The sequence below is a fragment of the Mustelus asterias genome, unplaced genomic scaffold, assembly GCF_964213995.1.
Source record: "Mustelus asterias unplaced genomic scaffold, sMusAst1.hap1.1 HAP1_SCAFFOLD_334, whole genome shotgun sequence".
Taxonomy (NCBI): domain Eukaryota; kingdom Metazoa; phylum Chordata; class Chondrichthyes; order Carcharhiniformes; family Triakidae; genus Mustelus; species Mustelus asterias.
The window spans coordinates 235,877-261,027 of record NW_027590296.1 but is presented as its reverse complement, the minus strand read 5'-3'; the positions used below and the strand labels follow the sequence as shown (position 1 = coordinate 261,027).

The window sequence follows — 25,151 nt, the reverse complement described above, 5'->3', positions numbered from 1 at the left end:
TCATCATTCAATCCGAGAGGGGGCGGGGCTCCGGGGAATGGGGACGCTGATTGGCTGCAGCACCTGTCACTCTGAATGAGGAGGCGGGGCTCCGGGGAATGGGGAAGCTGATTGGTGGCGGCACCTGTCACTCTGTGTGAAGGGGCGGGACCCCAGGGAATGGGGCAGCTGATTGGCTGCAGCACCTGTCACTCTGAGTGAGGAGGCGGGGCTCTGGGGAATGGGGATGCCGATTGGCTGCAGCACCTGTCACTCTGAATGAGGAGGCGGGGCTCCAGGGATGAGGAAGCTGATTGGCCGCAGCACCTGTCACTCTGGGCGAGCAGGCGGGGCTCCGGGGAACGGGACAGCTGATGAGCCGGAGCTTCTGACACTGAATGAAGGGGCGGGGCTCCCGGGGGTGGGGAAGCTGATTGGCTGCAACACCTGTCACTCTGCGTGAGGGGGCAAAACCGGAGAATGGGGAAGCTGATTGGCCGGAGCCCCTGTCACTCTGAGTGAGAGGGTGGGACCCTGTGGAATGGGGAAGGTGATTGGCCGGAGGTCCTGTCACTCTGAGTGAAGGAGCGGGACTCCGGGGAATGGGGAGGCCGATTGGCTGCAGCACCTGTCACTCTGAGTGAGGGGGCGGGTCTCCGGGGAATGGTGGAGCTGATTGGCTAGAGCTGCTGTCACTCTGGGTGATTGGGCGGGGCTAGGGAATGGGGAAGCTGATTGGCCGGAGCCCCTGGTCACTCTGAGGGAGGGGACGGGCCTCCGGTGAATGCGAAGCTGATTGGCCAGAACTCCAGTCACTCTGAGTGAGCAGGCGGGGCTCCGGGGAACGGGATTGGCCGGAGCTTCTGACACTGAGCGAGAGGGCGGGACTCCGGTGAATGGGGAAGGCGATTGGCTGCGGCTCCTGCCACTCTGAGCGAAAGGGCGGGACTCCGGGGAATGGGGAAGCCGATTGGCTGCCGCTCCTGTCACTCTGAGGTAGGGGCGGGACTCTGGGGACCGGGGAAGCTGATTGGCTGCAGCCCCTGTCACTCGGAGTGAGGGGGCGGGACTGCGGGGAATGCGGAAGCTGATTGGCCGGAGTTCCTGTCAGAGTAACGAAGGGGTGTCCTGGCAGCGGATTGGTCGCCGTACCTGTCACTCAAAGAGAGATTGGGATTTATGGAGATCCTTCAATGAAAAACCGGAAGTAGATCAGACTGGGGACAGTTTACCCGCCGCGCAAAAATAAACCCAAGAGGGTGGAAAAGAGGTGAAAGATCGAGTGTTGTTACTGTGATCAGGTGGGACTCACAAAGTCACCGTGCTGGGGGCTTCAGAAAGGCACTGGGAGAAAGGATGCGGTAAAAGATGTTCAACCAGTGGGATTAGTTAAAACAGTGAAGAAAATCTCCAGAGAAGTTGAGGAACTGAAGGAGAGTGCGCAGCATGGGCTGGATAGTAAGATAGCACCCGATCTTTTCACTTCACCTGTGTGGGTAAGGTTTACTCAGGGAGAGCAGGGGGAGTAGGTAAAGAAGTTAAAATATTGAGAGATACGAGAGCTAGTCTGTCTCTAATAGTAAGAGATGGAAATATTTACACTCTTTCTGAAATCTTGCCTGAGAGAGAGTGGTAATCTGTGAATGAATGGAGAGAGGAGTAGTGTTCCCCTGTGTGAGATCAGGCTGGAAAGTCCAATCCAGTCTGGGGAAGTGATAGTGGGAGTGATGGAAAACTTTGCTACTCCAGGAATACAGTTTATCCTGGGAAACGAGCCAGCTGGATCACAGGTGGGAGTGATGCCCATTGTAGTGGAAAAGCCAGAAGAAAACCAGGGAACTGAGGAGTGAAAAGAAAAATCCCCTGGAATTTCTCCAGACTGGGTGGTGACAAGATCCCAGAGCCATGAGTTAAAACAGGAAGGGAGAATAAAAGAGAAAGATGAAGGAGTTGAGGTCCAGTTAGCTGACACTCTGCTTGATGAGATGTTAAAGGAAAAACCGAATCAGGTAGAGGATCAGGCAGAGGTGTTTAGTCCTGACAGATTAATGGAGTTACAACAGAAAGATGAGGCGATAAAGGATTTATATCACAAAGCGTGTACGGAAAAGGAATCAGAGTGTATTCCAGAATGCTATTCCCTTAAGGATAAAATATTAATGCGGACATGGAGACCTTGGCAGGTTCGTGCAGATGAGAAGTGGGCGGAGGTTCACCCAGATTGTGTTGCTGATAGAATACAGACAGGAAGTATTACAGGGAGCACACGGATTACCTGTAGGAGCTCATCTAGGAGTGAGGAAGATGCAGCATTTTTATTGGCCTGGATTACATAAAGATGTTGAATTTTGCCGTACCTGTCACGTATCAGATGGTCAGAAAGCCACAGGCTGTGATAAAACCTGTACCTTGATACCAATTCCCACATTTGAAGAACCTTTTATTCGGTTGTCATTGATTGTGTAGGTCCCCTCGCTAAAACCAAAAGTGGGAACCAGTATTTGTGAACCGTAATGGATGTGTCTCCCAGGTTTCCAGAGGCAATTCCATGACGGAATGTCAAGGCAAAATAGGCTGTGGAGAGTTGCTTGCTTTCTTTACCCATTATGGATTACCCAGGGAGATTCAATCAGACCAAGGGTCCAAATTTACTGCCAAATTATTTAAGGAGGTCATGGATAGTTTAGAATCAGACACTTAATTCCACAATTGAAAAGGAGTTATTGAGTTTAATAATGGCCTTACAACATTTTAATGTTTACATTGCAAACAGTGCATCAGAGACGATTGTGTACAGCGATCCTTTGACATTTCTGGAAAGATTTAAGGACAAGAACACCAGACTATTTCATTGGAGTCTTAGAATCATAGAAACCCTCCAGTACAGACAGAGGCCATTCGGCCCATCGTGTCTGCAACGACCACAATCCCACCCAGGTCCTACCCCAATATCCCTACAGATTTACCCACTAATCCCTCTAACCTACACATCTCTGGACACTAAGGGCAATTTGTTTTTTAGCATGGCCAATCAACCTAACCCGCACATCTTTGGACTGTGGGAGGAAACCGGAGCACCCGGAGGAAACCCACACAGACACGAGGAGAATGCGCAAACTCCACACCGACAGTGACCCAAGCCGGGAATCGAACCCAGGTCCCTGGAGCTGTGAAGCAGCAGTGCTAACCACCGTGCTGCCCTGGGGATGTACCCCAGGTTACTATGGGAGGCGAGAGAAGAGATTGCAGAGCCTCTGGCGATGATCTTTGCATTGTCGATGGAGACGGGAGAGGCTCCGGAGGATCGGAGGACTGCAGATGCAGTTCCTATATTCAAGAAAGGGAACAGGGACAGCCCAGGAAACTACCGACCAGCGAGTCCCACCTCAGCAGTTGCTAAGTTGATGGAGAAGATCCCGAGGGACAGGATTCATGAACATCTCGAGAAGTTTAGTATGCTGAAAAGTAGTCAGCATGGCTTTGTCAAAGGCAAATCGCGCCCCACGAGCCCGGTGGAGTTCCCCAAAAATGCGACTAAACACATCGACGAAGGAAAAGCGGTAGATGCGGTCTACATGGACATCAGCAAGGCGTTCGACAAGGTCCCCCATGCAAGACTTCTCGAGAAATTGAGAGGGCATGGGATCCAAGGGGCTGCTGCCTTGTGGATTCAGAACTGGCCTGCCTGCAGAAGGCAGAGAGTGGCTGTAGACGGGCCCCCCCCCCAAAATGGAGGTCGGCCACCAGCGGAGTGCCCCAGGGATCCGCTCTGGGACCCCTGCCGCCCGTCATTTTCATAAATGACCTGGATGAGGAAGTGGAGGGATGGGTTGGTAAGTTTGCCGACGACACGAAGGTTGGTGGTGTTGTGGATAGTTTGGAGGGATGTCAGAAGCTGCAACGTGACATAGATAGGATGCAAGACCGGGCGGAGAAGTGGCAGATGGACCTCAACTCGGACAAATGTGTAGTGGTCCACCATGGCAGGTCAAATGGGATGAAGGAGTATAATATCAAGGGTAAGACTCTTCGCAGTGTAGAGGATCAGAAGGACCTTGGGGTCCAGGTCCATAGGACTCTTAAATCGGCCTCACAGGTAGAGGAGGTGGCTAAGAAGGCGTATGGTGTGCTGGCCTTCATCAATTGAGAGATTGAGTTGAGGAGTCGGGAGATAATGATGCAGCTTTATAAGACCCTCTTCAAACCCCACCTGGAGTACTGTGCTCAGTTCTGGTCGCCTCATTACAGGAGGGATGTGGAAATGATTGAAAGGGTGCAGAGGAGATCCACAAGGATGTTGCCTGGACTGGTTGGCATGCCTTTATGTCACAAGCATTTAATTTACAGATTGTACATGTTGCAGGTTGTGAAAGTGTTATTGTGGATGCTTTATTGTGAGTTTAAAAGAGACCATCTTTTTATGATGATGGTTCATTTTTTCTTAAGGGGGAGTTGTTGCAAAGTTGAGTAAAATGCAAGAATGGAAGCAGTGCGTGGTCCCTTTAAAAAGTGGTGCTTTTTCTGTACTTAGAGTTTGAAGAAAAAGATAGAGTGCATGGGGAGCCAGACTGAAACATTATCTCAACGGGCCAGGCAGCAGGATTGCCGAGGTAACAGGCTTCAACATTTGACTCAGAACAGGCTTTTGAATTTAACCAATCAATTTAAATGAGGCACTTGAATAACAGCAGCCTATCAGATTTAAATTTGATATTTGGGTAACCTGAGAACCAATCCTGTTGTGGGGATGTGGATCTGTCATCAGGGATATAAAAGAACAGGCAGTGGTACAATAGGCAGAGACAGCAACGGCCGCCTGCCAGGGTAACAGCCTCATTTATGTCTCAAGTCAAAGCTTGATCTCAACAGCGATGGAACCAAAGACGGAAAAGAAAGAAATCCAGAAAGAAACGATCAGAGAAGACCAGAAGATTCCGGAAGACGACAAACCTGGTTGTAATTTAGAGAGTGACAAAATTCTATTTTTGTTGTTAATGAGCGTGAATTGTATTTATCTAAACAGCATTCCATTAGAATGGTGTTTTATTCAGGTTGTGAATAGTTTAGTTACCCTGTTCACTGTGAGTTAGATAAATAAAGTGTTACTTGTTGATTTTACAGAGTCTCAGGGAGTTATTCTGTATTTAACCACTAGAGGCTGCTGAAGAGCGGATCGTACCCCTTCACACACTCACTTGAACAGATTATGGGGCGAGGTACTCCTCTCTGAGTGGTTGGGTGTTAGTTCTGAGGGGGAAGGGTGGGGGGGGGACAACCTCTGGTTCATTACATGTGGTATAACCGAGGGATATTGAGTCTGGAACTGTGCACAGTGCTCCGAGTGTGGGTCTAACCGAGGGATATGGAGACTGGAACTGTGCACAGTGCTCCGAGTGTGGTCTAACTGAGGGATATGGAGACTGGAACTGTGCACAGTGCTCCGAGTGTGGGTCTAACCGAGGGATATGGAGACTGGAACTGTGCACAGTGCTCCGAGTGTGGGTCTAACCGAGGGATATGGAGACTGGAACTGTGCACAGTGCTCCGAGTGTGGTCTAACCGAGGGATATGGAGACTGGAACTGTGCACAGTGCTCTGAATGTGGTCCAACCGAGGGGTATGGAGACTGGAACTGTGCACAGTGCTCCGAGTGTGGGTCTAACCGAGGGATATGGAGACTGGAACTGTGCACAGTGCTCCGAGTGTGATCTAACCAAGGGATATGGAGACTGGAACTGTGCACAGTGCTCCGAGTGTGGGTCCAACCGAGGGATATGGAGACTGGAACTGTGCACAGTGTTCTGAATGTGGTCCAACCGAGGGGTATGGAGACTGGAACTGTGCACAGTGCTCCGAGTGTGGGTCTAACCGAGGGATATGGAGACTGGAACTGTGCACAGTGCTCCGAGTGTGATCTAACCAAGGGATATGGAGACTGGAACTGTGCACAGTGCTCCGAGTGTGGGTCTAACCGAGGGATATGGAGACTGGAACTGTGCACAGTGCTCCGAGTGTGGGTCTAACCGAGGGATATGGAGACTGGAACTGTGCACAGTGCTCCGAGTGTGGGTCTAACCGAGGGATATGGAGACTGGAACTGTGCACAGTGCTCCGAGTGTGGTCTAACCGAGAGATATGGAGACTGGAACTGTGCACAGTGCCCCGAGTGTGGGTCTAACCGAGGGATATGGAGACTGGAACTGTGCACAGTGCTCCGAGTGTGGGTCTAACCGAGGGATATGGAGACTGGAACTGTGCACAGTGCTCCGAGTGTGGGTCTAACCGAGGGATACGGAGACTGGAACTGTGCACAGTGCCCCGAGTGTGGGTCTAACCGAGGGGTATGGAGACTGGAACTGTGCACAGTGCTCCGAGTGTGGGTCTAACCGAGGGGTATGGAGACTGGAACTGTGCACAGTGCTCCGAGTGTGGTCTAACCGAGGGATATGGAGACTGGAACTGTGCACAGTGCTCCGAGTGTGGGTCTAACCGAGGGATATGGAGACTGGAACTGTGCACAGTGCTCCGAGTGTGGGTCTAACCGAGGGATATGGAGACTGGAACTGTGCACAGTGCTCCGAGTGTGGGTCTAACCGAGGGGTATGGAGACTGGAACTGTGCACAGTGCTCCGAGTGTAGGTCTAACCGAGGGATATGGAGACTGGAACTGTGCACAGTGCTCCGAGTGTGGGTCTAACCGAGGGATATGGAGACTGGAACTGTGCACAGTGCTCCGAGTGTGGGTCTAACCGAGGGATATGGAGACTGGAACTGTGCACAGTGCTCCGAGTGTGGGTCTAACCGAGGGATATGGAGACTGGAACTGTGCACAGTGCTCCGAGTGTGGGTCTAACCGAGGGATATGGAGACTGGAACTGTGCACAGTGCTCCGAGTGTGGGTCTAACCGAGGGATATGGAGACTGGAACTGTGCACAGTGCTCCGAGTGTGGGTCTAACCGAGGGATATGGAGACTGGAACTGTGCACAGTGCTCCGAGTGTGGGTCTAACCGAGGGATATGGAGACTGGAACTGTGCACAATGCTCTTGCGTAGCCCAGTGTAGGATTTGTGTCTGAATTTGGTTTCTGTGAGTGAGGGAGTTCCAGGATTTTGACCCCAGCGACAGTGAAGGAACGGACGATATATTTCCAAGTTGGGATGGTGAGTGATTCGGAGGGGAGCCTCCAGGTGGAGGTGTTCCCAGGTATCTGCTGCCCTTGTCCTTCTAGATGGTAGAGGTAGTGGGTTTGGAAGGTGCTTCCTAAGGAGCCTTGGTGAGTTGCTGCAGTGCATCTTGTAGACGGTACACACGGCTGTCACTGTGCGTCGGTGGTGGAGGGAGTGAATGTTTGTGGTTAGCGTGTCGATCGAGCGGGGCTGCTTTGTCCTGGATGGGGTCGAGCTTCTCGAGTGTTGTTGGAGCCGCACCCATCCAGGCAAGTGGGGAGTATTCCATCACACTCCTGACTTGTGCCTTGTAGATGGTGGACAGGCTTTGGGGAGTCAGGAGGTGAGTTACTCTCCGCAGGATTCCCAGCCTCTGACCTGCTCTGGGAGCCACAGTATTTATACGGCTGGGTCCAGCTCAGTTTCTGGTCAATGGGAACCCCCAGGATGTTGATAGTGGGGGTTTCAGTGATGGTAACCCCCAGGATGTTGACAGTGGGGGATTCAGTGATGGTGACCCCCAGGATGTTGATAGTGGGGGATTCAGCGATGGTAACCCCCAGGATGTTGATAGTGGGGGATTCAGCGATGGTAACCCCCAGGATGTTGACAGTGGGGGGGATTCAGTGATGGTGACCCCCAGGATGTTGATAGTGGGGGGTATTCAGTGATGGTGACCCCCAGGATGTTGATAGGGGGGGATTCAGTGACGGTAACACTATTGAATGTTAAGGGGCGGTGGTTAGAGTGTCTCTTATTGGTGATGGTCATTGCCTGGCATTTGTGTGGCGTGAATGTTATTTGCCACTTGTCAGCCCGAGCCTGGATATTGTCCAGATCTTGCTGCGTTTGAACATGGACTGCTTCAGTATCTGAGGAGTGGTGAATGGTGCTGAACATTGTGCAATCATCAGCGAACATCCCCACTTCTGACCTTATGATGGAGGGAAGGTCATTGATGAAGCAGCTGAAGATTGTTGGGCCGAGGACACCACCCTGAGGGACTCCTGCAGAGATGTCCTGGAGCTGAGATGACTGACCCTCCACAACCACAACCATCTTCCTGTGTGCCGGGTATGACTCCAACCAGCGGAGAGTTTGCCCCCTGATACCCATTGATTCTAGTTTTGCTGGGGCTCCTTGAGGCCTCACTCGGTCGAATGTGGCCTTGATGTCAAGGGCTGTCACTCTCACCTCACCTCTGGAATTCAGCTCTTTTGTCCATGTTTGAACCAAGGCTGTAATGAGGTCAGGAGCTGAGTGACCCTGGCAGAACCCAAACTGGGCGTCACTGAGCAGGTTATTGCTGAGCAGGTGCTGCTTGATAGCGCTGTCGATGACCCTTCCATCACTTTCCTGATGATCGAGAGTAGACTGATTGGGCGGTGATTGGCCGGGTTGGATTTGTCCTGCTTTTTGTGTACAGGACATACCTGGGCAATTTTCCACATTGTTGGGTAGATGCCAGTGTTGTAACTGCACTGGAAGAGCTTGGCTAGGGGAGCGGCAAGTTCTGGAGCACAAGTCTTCAGTACTATTGCCGGAATGTTATCAGGGCCCATTGCCTTTGCAGTATCCAGTGCCTCCAACCGATTCTTGATCTCACATGGAGTGAATCGAATTGGCTGAAGACTGGCATCCGAGATGTTGGGGACCACTGGAGGAGGCAGAGATGGATCATCCACTCGGCACTTCTGGATGAAGATTGCTGCGAATACTTCAGCCTTATCTTTTGCACTGATTTGTTGGTTTCCTCCATCATTGAGGACGGGGATATTTGTGGAGCCTCCTCCTCCAGTGAGTTGTTTAATTATCCACCACCATTCTCGACTGAATCTTGAAGGACTGCAGAGCTCAGATCTGATCCGTTGGTTGTGGGATCACTTAGCTCTGTCTATCACTTGCTGTTTTTGCCATTTGGATGCAAGTAATCCTGTGTTGTAGCTTCACCAGGTGGACTCCTCATTTTTAGTTGTGCCTGGTGCTGCTCCTGACATGTCCTCCTGCACTCTCCATTGACCCAGGGTTGATCCCCTGGCTTGATGGTAATGGTTGAGTGGGGGATATGTCGTGCCATGAGGTTACAGATTGTTGTTGAGCACAATTCTGCTGCTGTTGATGCCACAGCGCCTCATGGATGCCCAGTCTGGAGTTGGTAGTGTTGCAAAGTTGGGCAGAGTAACTGTAGATTGGTGTGTGTAAAATTGTTAAATGCTCGGTTTGGGGAGGGGTGGGGGGAGCATTGCACGGACCCTTTACAAGGTGGTGCTTTTTCTGTGCTGAGAGAGTTAGAAAATGCAAGTACACAGAGAGCCCAGACTGAAACATTTGTATCGAAAGGTCAAGCAGCAGTGTTACCAAGGCAACAGGCTTTGAATTTTCTGAATTCAGCCGATCAATTTGAATCAGACACTTAGATACCAAGAACCTATTAAATTTAATCTTAGGAGCAATCCTATTGTGGGAAATATTGATATGTCATCAGAGGTATAAAAGAAGGGGAAGAGTGGGACAAGCGAGCAACTGCCACCTGCCAGAGATTGGGGTCCGAGTCCACAGGACTCTTAAATCGGCCCCGCAGGTGGAGGAGGTGGTTAAGAAGGTGTATGTGTGCTGGCCTTCATCAATCGAGGGACTGAGTTTAGGAGTCCGGGGATAATGATGCAGCTTTATAAGACCCTCGTCAGACCCCACTTGGAGTACTGTGCTCAGTTCTGGTCGCCTCATTACAGGAAGGATGTAGAAATTATTGAAAGGGTGCAGAGAAGATTTACAAGGATGGTGCCTGGATTGGGTGGCATGCCTTATGAGGATAGGTTGAGGGAGCTCAGTCTTTTCTCCTTGGAGAGACGAAGGATGAGTGGTGACCTGATAGAGGTGTATAAGATGTTGAGAGGTATAGATTGGTGGATTCTCAGAGGTTTTTTCCCGGGGCTGAAATGGCTGCTACGAGAGGACACAGGTTTAAGGTGCTGGGGAGGAGGTACAGAGGAGATGACAGGGGTAAGTTTTTCACTCAGAGGGTGGTGGGTGAGTGGAATCGGCTGCCGTCAGTGGTGGTGGAGGCAAACTCAATAGGGTCTTTTAAGAGACTTCTGGATGAGTACCTGGAACTTAATAGGATTGAGGGTTATAGGTAAGCCTATATATAAGACTAGGTAGGTAGGGACATGACCGGCGCAGCTTGTGGGCCGAAGGGATTGTTTGTGCTGTATTTTTTCTATGTTCTATGTTCGATAACAGCTCACATCTCTCAGAGAGAGAGAATCGCTGCCTCTCATAGCTGCATCTGTGTCTTAGAGAACGCATCATCGAGAAGATGTTCCAGACAGAAGAATCAACAGAGAAGGCCCAGAATGTTCTGGAAGACACAAAACCTAGTTGTAATTTAGAGAGTGACGAAATTCTATTTTTGTTAATGATTGGAAATTGTATTGTAGGTCAAATAGTTTGGATGGGGCAGTTTTTGTGCAGTGTGTGCAGGAGGGTTTCCTGACACAATATGTGGATAGGCCGACAAGAGGTGAGGCCACATTGGATTTGGTACTGGGAAATGAACCGGGCCAAGTGTTAGATTTGGTTGTGGGAGAGCACTTTGGAGATAGTGACCACAATTCGGTGTCTTTTGTTATTGCAATGGAGAGGAATGGGGCCGTACGGCAGGGCAAGGTTTACAATTGGGGGAGAGGTAATTATGATGCGAATAGGCAAGAATTAGGGGGCATAAGTTGGGAACAGAAACTGTCAGAGAAAGGAACTGATGAAAAGTGGAACTTTTTCAAGGAACAAATACTGGGTGTCCTTGATAGGTATGTCCCTGTCAGGCAGGGAGGAAATGGCCGAGTGAGGGAACCATGGTTCTCGAAAGAGGTGAAATGTCTTGTGAAAAGGTAGAGGGAAGCTTATGTAGGGATGAGGAAACAAGGTTCAGATGGCTCGATTGAGGGTTACAAGTTAGCAAGGAATGAGCTGAAAAAGGGGCTTAGGAGAGCTATGAGAGGACACGAGAAGTCCTTGGTGGGTCGGATCAAGGAAAACCCCAAGGCTTTTTACTCTTATGTGAGGAATAAAAGAATGACCAGGGTGAGGTTAGGGCCGGCAAGGACAGTCGTGGGAACTTGTGTATGGAGTCAGTAGAGATAGGCGAGGTGATGAATGAATACTTTTCTTCAGTGTTCACCAAGGAGAGGGGCCATGTTTTTGAGGAAGAGGAGGTGTTACAGGCTAATAGGCTGGAGGAAATAGATGTTCGGAGGGAGGATGTCCTGGCAGTTTTGAATAAACTGAAGATCGATAAGTCCCCTGGGCCTGATGAAATGTATCCTAGGATTCTTTGGGAGGTAAGAGATGAGATTGCAGAGCCTTTGGCTTTGATCTTTGGGTCCTCGCTGTCCACGGGGATGGTGCCAGAGGACTGGAGAATTGCGAATGTTGTTCCTCTGTTTAAGAAAGGGAATAGAAATGACCCTGGTAATTATAGACCGGTTAGTCTGACTTCGGTGGTTGGTAAATTGATGGAAAAGGTCCTTAGAGATGGGATTTACGACCATTTAGAAAGATGCGGATTAATCCGGGATAATCAGCATGGATTCGTGAAGGACAAGTCATGCCTCACAAATTTGATAGAATTTTTTGAGGAGGTAACTAAGTGTGATGAAGGTAGGGCAGTTGATGTCATATACATGGATTTTAGTAAGGCGTTTGATAAGGTCCCCCATGGTCGGCTTATGATGAAAGTGAGGAGGTGTGGGATAGAGGGAAAGTTGGCCGATTGGATAGGTAACTGGCTGTCTGATCGAAGACAGAGGGTGGTGGTCGATGGAAAATTTTCGGATTGGAGGCAGGTTGCTAGCGGAGTGCCGCAGGGATCAGTGCTTGGTCCTCTGCTCTTTGTGATTTTTATTAATGACTTAGAGGAGGGGGCTGAAGGGTGGATCAGTAAATTTGCTGATGACACCAAGATTGGTGGAGTAGTGGGTGAGGTGGAGGGCTGTTGTAGGCTGCAAAGAGACATAGATAGGATGCACGGCTGGGCTGAAAAATGGCAAATGGAGTTTAACCCTGATAAATGTGAGGTGATTCATTTTGGTAGGACTAATTTAAATGTGGATTACAGGGTCAAAGATAGGGTTCTGAAGACTGTGGAGGAACAGAGAGATCTTGGGGTCCATATCCACAGATCTCTAAAGGTTGCCACTCAAGTGGATAGAGCTGTGAAGAAGGCCTATAGTGTGTTAGCTTTTATTAACAGGGGGTTGGAGTTTAAGAGCCGTGGGGTTATGCTGCAACTGTACAGGACCTTGGTGAGACCACATTTGGAATATTGTGTGCAGTTCTGGTCACCTCACTATAAGAAGGATGTGGAAGCGCTGGAAAGAGTGCAGAGGAGATTTACCAGGATGCTGCCTGGTTTGGAGGGTAGGTCTTATGAGGAAAGGTTGAGGGAGCTAGGGCTGTTCTCTCTGGAGCGGAGGAGGCTGAGGGGAGACTTAATAGAGGTTTATAAAATGATGAAGGGGACAGATAGAGTGAACGTTCAAAGACTATTTCCTCGGGTGGATGGAGCTATTACAAGGGGGCATAACTATAGGGTTCGTGGTGGGAGATATAGGAAGGATATCAGAGGTAGGTTCTTTACGCAGAGAGTGGTTGGGGTGTGGAATGGACTGCCTGCAGTGATAGTGGAGTCAGACACTTTAGAAACATTTAAGCGGTTATTGGATAGGCACATGGAGCACACCAGGATGATAGGGAGTGGGATAGCTTGATCTTGGTTTCAGATAAAGCTCGGCACAACATTGTGGGCCGAAGGGCCTGTTCTGTGCTGTACTGTTCTATGTTCTATTATATTCCTCGATTCCGGACTTACCCCAATGAAATCGTAAACACTCACAGAGGCGTCCCAGGGGGAGAAGAACGTGGCGAGGAATAACATCTGGGATGAGAGAGAGAAAACATGGCAGTCTATGTCTTAACAGAGCAGATTCCCAACGCCCCCCCGCCACCCCCCCGATTCCCCCCTCCGCCCCGGGACCCTTAAACACCTCCTCCTGCTCCCCGATTCCCCCCTCCGCCCCGGGACCCACAAACACCTCCCACTGCTCCCGGATTCTCCCCCCCCCCCGGGACCCCCAAACACCTCACACTGCTCCCGGATTCTGCCCCCCCCCCGGGACCTGCAAACACCTCCCACTGCTCCCGGATTCTGCCCCCCCCCCCCCGGGACCTGCAAACACCTCACACTGCTCCATGATTCCCCTCCGCGCCAGGACTGACAAACACCTCCAGCGATGGCCTCCCGCCCTCTCACAAGAGTCCGGGATAAGCCGACTATGACAGAAACTGTTCTGGGGTGGAGAGGGGTTCAGGGTTTTCCCTTGCAGAGTTGCACAAACAGGTAGGTAGTACCAGCCTGCACACACCTCCAGAAAGCATTGTACTCAGACCTGGAACACACATCAGCATCACACACAGCATCGGGAAACAGCACACCATTCAGCCCCTCGAGCCTGTTACACAGGAACAGGAGGAGACCATTCAGCCCCTCGAGCCTGTTACACAGGAACAGGAGGAGGCCATTCAGCCCCTTGAGCCTGTTACACAGGAACAGGAGGAGGCCATTCAGCCCCTCGAGCCTGTTACACAGCAACAGGAGGAGGCCCCATTCAGCCCCTCGAGCCTGTTATACAGGAACAGGAGGAGGCCATTCAGCCCCTCGAGCCTGTTACACAGGAACAGGAGGAGGCCATTCAGCCCCTCGAGCCTGTTACACAGGAACAGGAGGAGGCCATTCAGCCCCTCGGGCCTGTTACACAGGAACAGGAGGAGGGCCCATTCAGCCCCTCGAGCCTGTTGCACAGCAACAGGAGGAAGCCCTGTGGCCAAACGGGCCACCTAAAATGGCGACTTACAGAGCATGCTGGGATAATTGGACAAGCACTGAAGCAGCAGGTTGCAGCCTCAAACAGGCTGCAGCTCAGACAACTGACTACGCAGGAAATAGACCATCCCAAACACAATAGACACTCACTGGTCAAACAGACTTGTTTACCAGACACAGGGGAGCCTTAACCCCTTATTTGGGAGGGAGGTGTGTGACCTGCGTGCCTCCAGCACCTACAGGCATGGCCATTGGGGACACACCCAGATAATTAGACTCTATCGATTAAGTCTGATAGATTGATTGGCAATGTCCAAAAAGGGGTGCGAAAACCAACTGGGTATAAAGGGTGCTGCGCAACAGAAGAATCTCTCTCTCTCTGTGACCCCATGAATGAGCTACAACAACAGTGACCAGCACGAGGAGAGACACCACACCCGAGAAGGAAGGAAGACCAAAGCCAGAGTGTCAGACCACCAGACCACACAGAGGATGACAGAGACCAGCGCACAGATAAAGGCCAATATCTGCCTGGGTGCTCGCCAATCACGCAAAGTCAAATTAAGGTCTAGTATTGGACTTGAACTTTAGTATTTCTGTAAGATAACTTATTGTTGGTTGGGTGTGGGATTATTAATTGTGTGTGAATAAATATTGTTGTATGAACAAGGAGTCTATTCGCAGTTCTTTGTCCACCGAATAAGGGTTAAAACAGACTGTGTGGCAGCACAACAATAGCCTCATTCAGCCCCTCGAGCCTGTTACACAGGAACAGGAGGCCATTCAGCCCCTCGAGCCTGTTACACAGGAACAGGAGGAGGCCATTCAGCCCCTCGAGCCTGTTACACAGGAACAGGAGGAGGCCATTCAGCCCCTCGAGCCTGTTACACAGGAACAGGAGGAGGCCATTCAGCCCCTCGAGCCTGTTACACAGGAACAGGAGGAGGCCATTCAGCCCCTCGAGCCTGTTACACAGGAACAGGAGGAGGCCATTCAGCCCCTCGAGCCTGTTACACAGGAACAGGAGGAGGCCCACAAGCAAGGGAGTGGCACTGAAGCCAATGGAGGGGGAGGGGGGTCCTAAGGCCAGTGGATGGGAGAGGAGAGATCCTGAGACCAATGGAGGGAAGGAGGGGGAGGGGGGGAGGGAGGGAGGGAGGGGAGGGGAGGGGAGGGGGTCCCGAGACCAATGGAGGGGGAGGGGGGGGTGTCCCGAGACCAATGGAGGGGGAGGGGGAGGGGGGGGGGTCCCGAGACCAATGGAGGGGGAGGGGGAGGGGGAGGGGGGGGGGTCCCGAGACCAATGGAGGGGGGGGGGGGTCCCGAGGCCAGTGGATGCGGGGGTGGGGGGTCCTGGGGCCAATGGGTGGGGAAGGGGGGGTCCCGAGGCCAATGGGTGGGGAAGGGGGGGTCCCGAGGCCAATGGGTGGGGAAGGGGGGGTCCCGAGGCCAATGGGTGGGGAAGGGGGGGGTCCCGAGTCCAATGGGTGGGGAAGGGAGGGTCCCGAGGCCAATGGGTGGGGAAGGGGGGGGTCCCGAGGCCAATGGGTGGGGAAGGGGGGGGTCCCGAGGCCAATGGGTGGGGAAGGGGGGGTCCCGAGGCCAATGGGTGGGGAAGGGGGGGTCCCGAGGCCAATGGGTGGGGAAGGGGGGGTCCCGAGGCCAATGGGTGGGGAAGGGGGGGTCCCGAGGCCAATGGGTGGGGAAGGGGGGGTCCCGAGGCCAATGGGTGGGGAAGGGGGGGTCCCGAGGGCAATGGGTGGGGAAGGGGGGGTCCCGAGGCCAATGGGTGGGGAAGGGGGGGTCCCAAGGCCAATGGGTGGGGAAGGGGGGGTCCCGAGGGCAATGGGTGGGGGAGGGTCCTGAGGCCAATGGATGGACTCCTGCCTCTCGTCCTTGGCGCTTGACGAACGAAGGCTGGGCTTGTCCAGGGGCCACATTAATTATGCATGCAACATGCTAATGAGCAGTCAGCCGTTATGTAAATCAGGACGTGCGGCTCATTGTGCAGCGTATGACATCATAGTGACACCCGGGCCCAAGGACCGTTATGCTAATGAGGCATCCGACCTCAGCGCGCGCAATGCTGTGACAGCTGACGTCACTGGCTGAGGGCGTGCTATGCTAATCAGGTTTCTGACGTCAGCACTAGCCACGCTGTGACGTCGGAGGGCGGGCGAATACAGACCTCTGACGTCACACGCGGTGCTTTCCGGAAAGACCGTTATGCTAATGAGGAATGTGACGTCTCGGGGGGGGGGAAGGGCGGGAGGAGATGGCCCTCACCCCACCCTCAGGTACTCACAGCCCCGTGCACTTGTAGGCGATGAAATAAGGGAAATAAGCCAGCGCCAAGCAGTTGCCGAAGTGGAAGAGAGTCATGGCGTTAGTAGCCGGGCGGGATGAGTGTCTCTCCCCCGCCTCCTGCCGCTCGGCCTAGTCCCGGCCCCAGATACTGCCCACCGCCCCGCACCAAAAACCGGTCCGTCCCAGCCGCCCTCCCCGGGTCATACTGCTTCCGGTCCCCCTCACTGCCCTCTGTGTTACACTGCTTCCGGTCCGCCTCACCGCTCTCTGAGTTACACTGCTTCCGGTCCCCCTCACCGCCCTGTGTGTTACATCGCTTCCGGTCCCCCTCACCGCCCTCTGTGTTACACTACATCCGGTCCCCCTCACCGCTCTCTGAGTTACACTGCTTCCGGTCCCCCTCACTGCCCTCTGTGTTACACTACATCCGGTCCCCCTCACCGCCCTCTGTGTTACACTGCTTCCGGTCCCCCTCACAGCCCTCTGTGTTACACTACATCCGGTCCCCCTCACCGCTCTCTGAGTTACACTGCTTCCGGTCCCCCTCACTGCCCTCTGTGTTACACTACATCCGGTCCCCCTCACCGCCCTCTGTGTTACACTGCTTCCGGTCCCCCTCACAGCCCTCTGTGTTACACTACATCCGGTCCCCCTCACAGCCCTCTGTGTTACACTGCTTCCGGCCCCCCTCACAAAGGTTCCGGCCCTCAGGCGCACATGCGCCAGACTCAGTGGGAATCAGAGGGAGTCCCAAGAGGGTGAATATAAATGTTGACCTGACACTCTGGAACATTCCAGACAGCTGTACAACCCAAACAGCTGCCGCCGGGCGGCGGAGGTCCCCAGTGGAGGTCCCTCTACGGAGGGATCTCCCCCAATTATCTCGGGGACCTGGGGTGGAGGGTGCTGCATGCAGCAGTGCCGTGCAACCGTAGGCTTTTCCGGTACACGGGCTCCCGAGACTGCCCTTTCTGTGGCCTCGTGGAGTCCGTGGACCATGTCTACGTTCTGTGTTTTAGGCTGCACACCCTTTTTGGTTTCCTCAAACACCTTTTACTGATGTTTTGTTTGCACTTCAGTCCCACGCTCCTGATCTACGGGCACCTGGTGCGGAGAGGGGCGGGTCGGGATGCCGACCTCATCGTGAACCTGCTCCTGGGCCTGGCGAGATGCGCCATCAATAGGTCCAGGCAGCGGGCGATCGACGGGGCCGTCCATCCCGACTGTCTGCCCCTCTACCGCGGCTACATTCGCGGTCAGGTGTCTGGAGAGGGAGCATGCGGTGTCCACGGGCGCGGTTGACGCCTTCCGCGACCGCTGGGCGCCGCAGGGGCTGGGGTGTATTATCGACCCCGATAATCACCTTTTGGTTTGACGTTTTAAGTTTCCTTTCGACTTTGATTTTGGTTCGAGCTGTTCCCCCCTTCCTTTTTGGGGAGCCGCCCCTTTTACTTTGTCCCTAAGTTAATTTGAGTTCGTTTACTTGATTGGTATCAAAAGAAATACAACCCAAACAGCGCAGCAACAGGCCATTCAACCCATTGAGTCTGCACTGGCTCTCCAAAGGAATGAGGGAAATGATTGCTGGAATCTGAAACATAAACAGAGAATGCTGGACAATCCCAGCAGGTCTGACAGCGTCTGTGGAGAGAGAAAGGAGGCAGCATTTAGAGTCTGGATAACCCCTCGTCAGGGGTCAAAAGCTCCAACAGAACATCTTACCCAGGCTCTCTCCCCCACCCTATCCCCGTAACCCCACACATTTCCACGGCCAATCCACCTCACCTAAACATTTACCCTGGCCAATCCCCCGAACCTGCACATCTTTGGACTGTGGGAGGAAACCGGAGCAGACACGGGGAGAATTGTCCACAGACTTTGATGGCAGAGACAGAGTAATGTATCTCGGTTTGCTGATGCAAAGCTGGGGAGGTAAGCTGTGTGGAGGATACCGAATGGTGAAGTGTGTGGACAAGATGACCAATGGAATATAATGTGGGAAATGAGCAGTTATTCACTTTGGTGATAACCATGGAAAAGCAGAATATTTCTTTTAAATGGTGCGGAACTTGTAAATGTTGATGTTCAAAGGGATTTGGTTGTGTTTGTCGGTGAAAGTGAGAAAGTGTGAGCTCAGGTATTTTCTGCTATTTCTATTAACATCAGCAGTCTAAACTTGGAGAGACAAAGATGTTTCTCAACAATGACTCAGGTCCAGGTCAAGGACTGTCCTTAATTTGTACATAAGTGGCTAAAGGCACATTTAGTCACGTTTAAATACACGAACACTCGGCTGATCTTCACCAACTAGCCTCGCCGTTACATCAAAATATCAATCTTCATTCAAAACAATCAAACATAAAAAAAAGAGAGGAAAATGGGAACCATCCCTGGGTGGCATGAGGCTCAGAGACTGGCTGTAGACAACTGATGAAGTCATCGTCAGCCTGGCCAGAGACGGTTATAGCCCAAAATGGCGTGCGAAGGGACTCTCAAAACGATAGAAGGACAATGCGGGACATCGCTGCCTATGAGAAGAGAAGACAAGGTCACGGTCAGCAGAACACTGGGAGAGAGCGGACAGAGACAGGGCCACAGTGAATAGAACACTGGGAGAGAGCGGACAGAGACAGGACCACAGTGAATAGAGCACAGGGAGAGAGTGGACAAAGACAGCAGCACATAACCCAATGTTATATTTCAGTTTTGTTCGTGTTAATTGAACTGAATAAACTCGATGTGTTGTTACAAACATTCGGCTTTTCTACCCGTTGCCTCAAGGAGTTGATGGGATCCTAACATTTGACTCAAATCCTTGCGCTGCTCCCCCAATTTCTCCGTCCCCCCCCTACCCCCGCCCTGAATCCCCCGAGGACATTGATCCTCTATTGGGGTGTGATTGGTTTGACCCGTACACTGCCCCCCTCATCCCCTGCTCCACATCGTGACTTGTACGTCGGTTATCTTCCATCGTTTTCAGGTTGGGGGCATTCATTGGGGTTTTGATTGGAGCAGCTATACAGACCCACCGAAGCGATATTAAGGACTGGCTGTCCCTGGGGAAGAGTCTGTGCCAATACCGTCACAGCCTTCCCTGCCCATTGGGCACCACGGGGACTGGGGTGTTTTATTAACCTCGTTAATCAGACTCTGGTTTCATGATTTAATTTTCCTTTGTGACTTGTTTCTGTTTGAGGCAGTGTCACAGGGGGCTGCTATCTTTATCACTCCATTAGTTTGTTTACATAGTTTAATTGGTTCTACTCAAAATAGTCCAGAGAGACACATTCCCTTCCCTTCCCCTCGTCCTTCACCTGGACATTCCTTGTCTCTGCCCAGAGATGGAAGTCCCTGTTGGAGGTGACCAAGAAAATAGATGAGGGCAGTGCGGTAGATATTGTCCACATGGACTTTAGCAAGGCCTTTGACAAGGTACCGCATGGTAGGCTGGTCAGTAAGGTTAAATCACATTGGATCCAAGGAGAACTAGCCAATTGGATACAAAATGGGCTTGCCGGTCGGAGACATGGGGTGTTGGTAGAGGGTTGTTTTTCAGACTGGAGGCCTGTGACCAGCAGGGATCGGCCCTCCAAGCCCGTGCCGATCATGATGCCCTAACTAAACTAAAAACCTGCTCTTACTCGGTCCGTATCCCTCGATTCCCTCCCTATTCATGCACCCATCCAGATGCCTCTTAAATGTTGTTAATGTGCCTGCTTCCACCACCTCCTCTGGCAGCGCGTTCCAGGCACCCACCACTCCCTGCGTGAAAACCTTCCCCCGCACATCTCCCTTAAACTTCCCCCCTCTCACCTTGAACCTGTGCCCCCAGTAATTGACATTTCCACCCTGGGAAAAAGCCTCTGACTATCCACCCTGTCTGTGCCTCTCATCATTCTGGAGACCTCTATCGGGTCTTCCCTCAGCCTCCATCTCTCCAGTGAAAACAATCCTAGTTTATTCAACCTCTCCTCATAGCCTCGAGACCAGGCAACATCCTGGTGAAACTTCTTTGCAGTCTCTCCAAAGCTTCCACGTCTTTCTGGTAGTGTGGCGACCGGAACTGCACGCAATAACAAAGATACCTACATCAGACTCCTATTTATTGATGACAGCTCAGCCTTCAACACCATTATTCCCACAAAACCCATCTCCAAACTCCGTGGCCTGGGCCTCGGCTCCTCTCTCTGTGACCAGATCCTGAACTTCTTAACTCACAGACCACAATCAGTAAGGATCGGCAACAACACCTCCTCCATGATCATCTGCAACACCGGTGCCCCACAAGGCTGTGTTCTCAGCCCCCTACTATACTCCTTGTACACCTATGACTGTGCGGCTAAATTCCCCTCCAACTTGATTTTCAAGTTTGCTGATGACATCACCGTAGTGGGTCGGATCTCAAACAATGATGAGACAGAGTACAGGAATGAGATAGAGAATCTGGTGAACTGGTGCCACAACAATAATCCCTCCGTCAATGTCAACAAAACAAAGGAGATTGTCATCGATTTCAGGAAGCGTAAAGGAGAACATGCTCCTGTCGACATCAACGGGGACGAAGTAGAAATGGCCGAGAGCTTCAAGTTTTTAGGTGTCCAGATCACCAACAACCTGTCCTGGTCCCCCCCATGCCGACACTATAGTTAAGAAAGCCCCACCAACGCCTCTACTTTCTCAGAAGACTAAGGAAATTTGGCATGTCAGCTACGACTCTCACCAATGTTTACAGATGCACCATAGAAAGCATTCTTTCTGGTTGTATCACAGCTTGGTCTGGGCTCCTGCTCTGCCCAAGACCACAAGGAACTACAAAGAGTTGTGAATGCAGCCCAATCCATCACGCAAACCAGCCTCCCATCCATTGACTCTGTCTACACTTCCCGCTGCCTCGGAAAAGCAGCCAGCATAATTAAGGACCCCACACACCCCTTCTTCCATCAGGAAAAAGATACAAAAGTCTGAGGTCACGTACCAACCGACTCAAGAACAGCTTCTTCCCTGCTGCTGTCAGACTTTTGAATGGACCTACCTCGTGTTAAGTTGATCTTTCTCTACACCCTAGCTATGACTGTAACACTACATTCTGCACTCTCTCCTTTCCTTCTCTATGAACGGTATGCTTTGTATAGCGTGCAGGAATCTACACTTTTCACAGAATGTTAATACATGTGGCAACAATAAATCAAATCAAAAACTCTGTTAGTGTGTCAGACAGATATATCCCCATATCTCCCGCCTCCACTAACACTGGGGTTTTCAGCCGCCAATGTACTTTTGACCACCCTTTTTATTTTCTTTGCTTCCCAGGCCACATTTTCCTTCCTTACCGATCAAGAATATTATGAATCCAGCACCACTCAAATGTCCGTTTGATAGATTGGCATGTGAAGCATTACTAAACGCAGCTAACTTCATTCTTCCGGTTCTCCCAGCGCTGGGAATTTAGTTACACATTCCTCTCATTTTAGCTTTTTCAATGTTTTATTTACCTGCAAGATCTCTTGGACTGAAGCTCACCTCTTCATCTTACTGAGCTCTCAGACATTATAGCTCCCATCCGGTCGTGTCTGTCTGCATAGTGTTGCAAAGTTGGGGAGAGTAAATGTAGATTGGTGTTTGCAAAATGCCAGGGAGAAAGCAGTGTGTGTCCCTTTAAAAGGTGGGGCTTTGTGCTTAGAAAGTTAAACAAAAATGCAGGTGCATAAGGGGTCCCAGAGTGAAACCTTTGTATCGAAGGCCGAGCAGCAGTGTTGCCAAGGCAACAAACAGGCTTTCAGGCTTTTGAATTTAGCCAATCAGTTTAAATCAGGCACTTGGAAACCAGCAACCTATTAGATTTAAATTTGATGGTTTTGGTAACCTGGGACCAATCCTATTGTGGGGGGGGGGGTTGAGAGGTCATCACAGGTATAAAAGACAAAGGGAGTGGGACAAAGGAGAGAGAAACTGCCACCTGCCCGAGTAACAGCCTCGTCCATGTCTTAGAGAAAGCTCCATCTCGATAGCAAAGGTGCCAAAGAAGACAGAAGTTCCAGACACAAGAATCAACAGAGAAAGCCCAGAATGTTCCGGAAGATTCCAAACCCGGTTGTAATTTAGAGAGTGACTAAATTCTATTTTTGTTGTTAATGAGCGTGAATTGTATTTTTCTAAACAGCATTCCATTAGAATGGTGTTTTATTCAGGTTGTGAATAGTTTAGTTAACCTGTTCACTGTGAGTTAGATAAATAAAGTGTTACTTGTTGATTTTACAGAGAGTCTCAGGGAGTTATTCTGTATTTAACCACTAGAGGCTGCTGAAGAGCCGATCGTACCCCTTCACACACTCACTTTAACAGATTATGAGGTGAGGTACTCCTCTCTGAGTGGCTCAGTGTTAGTTCTCAGAGAGAGAGGATCAACCTCCACTTTGTAACAATAGCCAGTTTAACCATCATACTCAACAATTCAGCTTCTTTTCCGGTGGCATAGTTCCTCTTTTTCCATCGACCTTTCTCCGGTGTTGGGATAGGATCAATGCTGTCTGGATCTCCCTGTTGATTCATCGTTATCCCGGATTTGCTTTGTCGGATAGCAAAACCGAGATATCAAGAAGCACCAGCTGCTTGACTCCCGACTTTAAATTCTGTCTTTAACCTATTGATTATTCTTTTAAAACTCTCTGTGCCACTGGAAAACCATCCACATGCATCACGAAAACCCCTGACAAATTTCCTTCAGACTTCCAATAGAACATTGTGGGATCTGCTTTTAACAACACTGCCAGTTTTCAACAATACAGATCGTACAGAGAAATACCAAACCCTTGATGCATCACTCAATCGATATGCGCATTGTTCAGTTTCCACACGATCCCTGTGTATTACCTGCTGCTTTGGGTGACCTCAAAAAAACTTTTCTCTGAAATATTTCGCCCTGCAGAAATGCTTCTTTGATATCAATTAATCTACACGTCCAGATGCCAGAACAGCGAAAACTTCCAGTGTCACTTTCCCTGCTGAGGGTGAATCGACTCCAATGTCTCTCCCATCCAAATGTTCCTCATACCCACGGGTTACTAATCGGGCTTTACAGGTCCCATCTTGCAAAACTTTCTCTGTGTGAACCCACCGATGGAACAGAGCAGGCTGCCCTTCGCCTGCTACCTCAGTGTACACCACAAACTCCTTCCAACTGTCCAGCTCCCTTTGTTTGGCCTCTCTTATCTCAGCGAGCTCCATCTAGTTTCAGCTACCAACACTTCCCCATCATGGGGGCTTCTACTCCTATTCTTGTCATTGGTTTGATTCCTGGCCTTCCTCTTTAAGCTCCAGCCTCTACTGCCGCGTCTGTTCCTGTCAGGGCTGCTACTCTCAGGCTGCTGTTCTCTGTTGACACACCTTCGGTCACAGATTCCTGACCCCCCCTCCCTCCCTGCCCCTCCCCTCCCTCCCTCCCTGCCCCCCCTCCCTCCCCCCTCTTCTCCCTCCCCTCTTCCCCCTCCCCTCTTCCCCCTCCCCCTCACCCCCCTCCCCCTCTCCCCCTCACCCCCCTCCCCCTCTCCCCCTCACCCCCTCCCCCTCTCCCCCCTCCCCCTCACCCCCCTCTCCCCCCTCCCCCTCACCCCCCTCTCCCTCTCCCCCTCACCCCCCTCCCCCTCTCCCCCTCACCCCCGTCCCCCCTCTCCCCCGTTCCCCCTCACCCCTCGCCCCCCTCCCCTTTCGCCCCCCTCGCCCCCCTCCTCCCCCTCGCCCCCCCTTCCTCCCCCCTCGCCCCCCCTCGCCCTCCCTCCCCCCTCCCCCTCTCCCCCCGCCCCCCTCGCCCCCTCCTCTCCTCTCGCCCCCCTCCCCACCCCCTCTCCCCCCGTCCCCCTCCCTCTCCCCCTCCCCCCCTCTTTCTCTCCCCCTCCCCCCCCCTTTCTCTCCCCCTCCCTCTCCACCTCCCCCCCCCTCTCTCTCCCCCTCCCTCTCCCCCCCACCCCTCTCTGTCTCTGGGGGAGTCTGCATGTTCCTTTATGGGCTGTTGGATAAGGCTCGTGCGGCAGATTCCCAGTTCAAAGGCAGCGAGTTCCCCCACCCCCCCAATCCTGGCTTTGTACTTTCCCAGCTCTCGGGCTCTGCTCCGAAGAGAGACTTCATCCTGAACTAATTTGAGGAAATAACAGGAAGCAAATTAGGCTATCAGGCTGCAGAAGCTTGTGCCAGTGACCTTGCGGGAGTCACGTAGCTGATCCTCCGATGATATGACATTGCCCAGAGTCAGCCAGAGACCCTGACGGGAGGGAGGGAGGTCACCGACTGAAAACAAAGGCAGAGGAAAACCAGCAGCAGAATTTCAAAGCAGAAAGCTGGAAGTGAGTGCGTTCCCCCTGAGCATCGAGAGCATCAGAGTGTCTGCACAGATTGGAGCTCAATGCCACTGAACCATTTCAGCATTCACTGACGTGGGACTACTCCAGCAGAGACATGGAGCTGAAGGATTCGACTTTCCCCAGCACCTCCACACTGGACTCCCCAAACCCACTTGATTTGATTCGATTTATTATTGTCACAAGTATTGGGATACAGTGAAAAATATTGTTTCTTGTGCGCTATACAGACAAAGCATACTGTTCATAGAGAAGGAAAGGAGAGGGTGCAGAATGGAGTGTTACAGTCATAGCTAGGATGTAGAGAAAGTTGAACTTAATGCAAGGTAAGTCCATTCAAAAGTCTGACAGCAGCAGGGAAGAAGCTGTTCTTGAGTCGGTTGGTACGTGACCTCAGACTTTTGTATCTTTTCCCCGACGGAAGAAGGTGGAAGAGAGAATGTCCGGGGTGCGTGGGGGTCCTTAA

The 25,151-nt window shown here is 51.7% G+C and overlaps 1 protein-coding gene across 5 annotated transcripts in view; it reads right to left on the bottom strand.

The window, feature by feature from the left end:
• The window catches only part of LOC144486419 (E3 ubiquitin-protein ligase TRIM39-like), a 121,905-nt gene extending 105,378 nt beyond the window's left edge, over positions 1 to 16,527 (bottom strand). For 4 of the 5 annotated variants that reach the window (XR_013496261.1, XR_013496260.1, XR_013496262.1 and 1 more), the window contains exons 1-2: positions 16,333 to 16,527; positions 13,017 to 13,082 (exon numbers count right to left, since the gene is read on the bottom strand). The gene's annotated coding sequence lies outside the window, so the exon portion shown is untranslated. Of the gene's footprint in view, positions 1 to 13,016; positions 13,083 to 13,523; positions 13,594 to 16,332 lie in introns of those variants that run through there. The other variant, XR_013496259.1, reaches the window with a different exon arrangement.
• Between the last annotated feature and the right edge of the window lie 8,624 nt (positions 16,528 to 25,151).